Source organism: Chanos chanos, chromosome 9 (assembly GCF_902362185.1).
Source record: "Chanos chanos chromosome 9, fChaCha1.1, whole genome shotgun sequence".
In the NCBI taxonomy this organism is placed as follows: Eukaryota; Metazoa; Chordata; class Actinopteri; order Gonorynchiformes; family Chanidae; genus Chanos; species Chanos chanos.
The window spans coordinates 11,945,957-11,951,511 of NC_044503.1; positions in this window are offsets into that span (position 1 = coordinate 11,945,957).

The following is a 5,555-nucleotide window of genomic DNA, read 5'->3' on the forward strand; positions in this document are numbered from 1 at the left end:
AAGACACACACACACACACACACACACACATTTTTACCCAATCCTATAAGAGCTAAAGGGCTTGTTCTTGAACTGACAGTGTCATGGTATTTGGTGTAGCAGCTGACTGAAGTTACAGTCACACAATCACCTCCACTGCTGTTGCGAGCCATTCTGTCATCCATACACTGTGGCAATTTCACGGTGTTGTCTTTTTTATGATAAGTGATATAAATGATTAAAAAAGCATGGATGAGGAACGGATAGTGCTCAGTCTCACCTCAGGCCAGTAGAACATATTTTGGACCTACTGCAAGGCAGATGTCTGGCAAAGCCAAGACGATCACCAGGTTTCCATCAGAAGCAAAACTCTTACATGAGACATTGAACGATTTTGAGGCCAGAAATACACCAGCAAATTTTGAGTCAGGATATTTTCTTCATAAATATCTGTTTTCATTTTTTAGTGAGAGAAAACAGACAAGATGAATGCTTTACGAACAGTTGAGTCAGTTTTCATGTCTGGAGTGCATGTTTGGTGTTTCAAAAACTAAAGACTTAAGAGTGTGGCCAGGGAGAGGGAGAGATATGGAATTCATTTCTGAAACCAAACCATGTGGAGATGTGGAGAAGGCTTGTGTGCATCCTGGCGTGTGTGTGAGTGTGTGAGTGTGTGTGTGTGTGTGTGTGTGTGTAGGAGGATACTGTAGCGCACGGGACTACTGAATGACTGTGAGTGTTAATGAGTCTGTTCAGTATGAGATCATAATGTGAGTGTGTTCCCGAAAATATCATTGTTATATGACCCCTAATTATTTCACATATCTGAATCAATCTGACCTTTTTTTTATCATCCTGACATCACTGCAGATTCATCCCTGTGAAACATCCAACATTTCTTCATTTATACATCATCACTGTTCTCTCTCTCTCTCTCTCTCTCTCTCTCACATACACACACACACACACGCACACACACACAATGACCACTCTATTCAACACTCCCACTCTCTGTTACAGTGAGCTCATCACAGAGAGACACAAACATGCAGACACAACAGAGGACGACAAAGAGAGTGTTGCAGTCTTCCAAAGAAAAGTCTTTCCGCCCTCAGTGATATCATGCATTGTATCACAGAGTCCAATCAGTCCTTTGTGCTGTGCTGAATTCCCTGTTCATCCCTTTATTCTCATTTTCATTTCTGTTTAGGAGTCGTTTTCTCCTCACATGAGAGACAGTCAGGTGTTCTGAGAGCATTCTGCTCTCCCCTCACTCACCTGTCTATCCCTCCCCTTACAGACACAATCATTCATCAATTCATCAGTCCAAACACTGAAGTACATCTCTCTCTCTCTCTCTCTCTCTCTCTCTCTCTCTCTCTCTTTCTATTCCTCTCTCTTTCTCTGTCTCTGTATGAGTGTGTGGGTGTGTGTGTGTGTGTGTGTGTGTGTGGTGTGGTGCAAATAGAGGGCTATTTTTGTCAAGAATGAATGAATGAATAAATGAATGAATGCATAAATAAAAACTATGATGAGAAAGAGACAGTCCCATTAAAGGAAAAAAGAAGAGAGAGAGAGAGAGAGAGAGAGGGGGGGGGGGGGGGTAAGTATTCTAAGCCACCACTCCACCCCTGTCATTATCCATCCTTCTAGAACCTTTTATTTCTTGAGATATTCTCTGCCTTTTTACTCCATCCAACTATCTGTCTCTTTTTATACTTTCTTTTCCTCTTCTTCTCCCTCTTTTCTCTTTGAACTTTCTCTTAATCTCTTCCACTGGGATCTGCATCTCTAATGCACTACAGCACAACCTGAAAAATGCACCGTCAGCTACACTTACACACATACACACACATACACACACACATACTCACGTACACTTACACACATACACACACACATACCTCTGACCACATAAAAGCAAACTCTACAAAAGTTCAACTTGTATTTCCTACCCCCTCTGATGTGAGCGTAAACAAACACACACACACACACACACACACACACACACACACACACACACACACACAAACACACACTACACCACACACACACAGAGCAGATGGTCTGCAAGGTGAGTCCAATGATAGGTCTATTACGGCAAACCCACAGGCCTTTGCACTTGCCTCAGCTATTTCTAACTGTCGTTCTCACTCTCCTTTTTAACTTCATTCCTCTCTCAACTTATCTTCTCTGTTCTCTTTCTTTCTTTCTTTCTTTTATTCTTTCTTTCTTTCTTTCTCCATCCAACTCTATTTAAGCATTCATTGTGACTCATTGGTAAAACAGATGTTTGCCTGGCTCCTCCATTAGTGAGGAGGACTGCTGTGTATGTGTGTGCATGTGTGCATGTGTGTATGTGTGTAAGTGTACGTGAGTGTGTGTGTGTGCGCGTGTGTGTGTGTGTGTATGTGAGCGTATGTGTGTGTGTGTGTGTGTGTATATGTGTGTGTGTGTGTGTGTGTGTATGTGTGTGTGCGTTTGAGTGAGTGTACATGTGTATGTGGTGTGGTGTGTGTGGTGTATGTGTGGTGTATGCATGTATACTAATGACTGAACGCCTCCTAATAGTGAACACATGGGTCAGGAAGCTTGTGGCAGTGAACAGTGGGTAGGGGAACCCATGCTGGTACAGACTACAGAATATTTCCCATATATGTGTTTGTGTGTGTGTTTATGTGTGTGTGTGTGTGTGTGTATGTGTGTATGTGTGTGTGTGTGTGTGTGTGTGTGTAAATTAGGGTCAGCTATTATAATATTCATTTTAATGCCAGAAAAGTTTAATGCAAGCTGAAGTTAGTCTCCTCAGTTGATTAAAGATGCATTCTAGGGGACTGACTGGAGGGATGTGACTCAACTTACTTCTGTGTACCACTTCCACGTACCCATACAAACATATACAGAGAAAGAGAGAGAGAGACAGAAAGAGTGAGAGAGAGAGAGAGAGAGAGAGAGAGAGAGAGAGAGAGAGAGAGAGAGAGAGATGTAAGAAGCAGGATATTACAAATATTGCTGTATATTCATCAAAAACAATAAAAACAGTGACAAATGGACACAATTATTCTTTGCACAGTTTGAATAACATATATACACAATACACACACACACACACACTCACACACACACACAGAGCAGGATATTACATTTCCCTAAATGACCTGTGGATCAGCAGTGTGTCTCCTGCCCTCAGGGCTAGAGTCAGTGCCAGGGATTCAAATGTAAAACACACACACACGCACATGCACACGCGCAAGTGTGGGCACGCACGCACGCGCACACACACACACACACGCACACACACACACACGCACACACATATACATGCACACACACACACACACACACACACACAGACACACACATACACACTTGTATACAGTTACACATACTCACTCACTACACGCTCACATACAGTTAGACATATATACACAGTCACATACAGTTACACATATACACACAGTCACATACAGTTACACATATACGCACTCACATACAGTTACACATATACGCACTCACATGCAGTTTCACATATACATATGGTCACATACACTTACAGAAATACACAAACTCATATATAGTTACACATACACACACACACTCACATAGACTTACACATATTCACTAACACATTTATACATTCACAGTTACTTGCTTTGGGCTGGAGGTAAGCCAACTGTCATGTTGTCTGACAATCTGTCTCTCTCATTAAACAGCTTCAGCTCATATGAATAAAGCAGAAAGAGAGAAACATTAGCTCTCTCTGTGTGTGCGTTTGTGTGTGTGTGTGCGCGCGTGCGTGTGTGTGTATGTGTGTCAGTCTCGTTATTCACTGACGTAATATCATAATCATACACACAATGGATATTTCCAAGACTGAAAAATTTTATTTTATGTTGTTGTTTACCGCTGTATTGAGATGTATTATTACTAGAGTATGCACTCTAATTGGTTTTCTCTTCTTTTCTTATTTTGGACTCAGTTATTCGTTTCTCCACACATCCCTAGCCTAAACAATCCCTCACTCCGCTCAGACACACTTTCACTTCTCTCTCAATCTCTCCTTACCTCCACTGTCAATACTTCTTCAACTCTGTTTGTATCTGTCCCTCTCTTACTCTGTGTTACTTCCAGTCGCTTGTTTGTCTCTGTAAATCCCGGTGTTCTACACACAGGTTCAAAAAGAACATTGTGACAGAACATTACAATGAAGCTACTTAAATAAACACGCACGCACACAAATGCACATATACACACACACACACACACCCTATTCAACTTTGACTGACCGTTACTGTTTTCAAGATAAATGACCTGTTCAGGTATAAATGGGACCACACACGCACACACTCTCTCTTGCTCTCTCTCTCACGCGCACACACACACACACACACACACACACACACACACACACACACACACACACACACACACGCACACACACACTTAACTGTGTTATGTCTACAAAAGTTTTGACCACACACAGAAGTAGGGTGTAAAACACACAACACAAAAAGAGTGGACAGAAAAGACTATGGAGAGAAAGAAAAACAAACGTTAGAGAGAAAAGACACGGGGTGAACACGCACAGTTTCAAAAGTGACTGATGATTTGTGCAGTCAACAGCTATTTCTTAACGTCTAACTCAAGTTCATTTTCGGTTCAGTTTGACCGAGCTATTTGACTGCGTTCAGCCGAATCATTTACACGATCTGAATCAACGATGAAAGACTCTTATTCAAACTGATTCAGAATCAGATTACGACCATGAATTCCATTCAATTCACAGCGCATCAGATGATTTTGGCACTTGTTAAACTTCTGACTTGCGCTTGTTATCTGACTCCTACAAGGAAGTTCTTGTATTTAATGTAATCATTAACATTTTTCTTGTATAAACAGTATAACAGTATTCTTGTAGGATTGTATAATTGTGTAGGATTGTATAATTGTGTAGGATTGTGTGATTGTGTAGGATTGTATAATTGTGTAGGATTGTATAATTGTGTAGGATTGTATGATTGTGTAGGATTGTATGACTGTGTAGTATTGTATGATTGTGTAGGATTGTATGATTGTGTAGGATTGTATGACTGTGTAGGATTGTATAATTGTGTGGGATTGTATAACTGTGTAGGATTGTATGACTGTGTAGGATTGTATGATTGTGTAGGATTGTATAATTGTGTAGGATTGTATGACTGTGTAGGATTGTATGACTGTGTAGGATTGTATGATTGTGTAGGATTGTACGATTGCGTAGGATTGTATGACTGTGCAGGATTGTATAATTGTGTAGGATTGTATGATTGTGTAAGATTGTATGATTGTGTAGGATTGTATGATTGTGTAAGCATGTGAGGGAGCATGATGAGGAAATGGGATGAGCTGTGTATGGATGAAGTGAGGACATTTAGATGAAGTGACCTGTCTCCTGTCAACAGTGAATTTCTATGGAAAACACTCTGGCTTTGCCTCGTACAGATCTGAGTCATTTAAAGGAAGTTTTAGAAAAATGTTAATGGTGACTAGTCGCGAGTGTTGGTGTAGCTTATGAAAATACATTTCATGAGTATCGT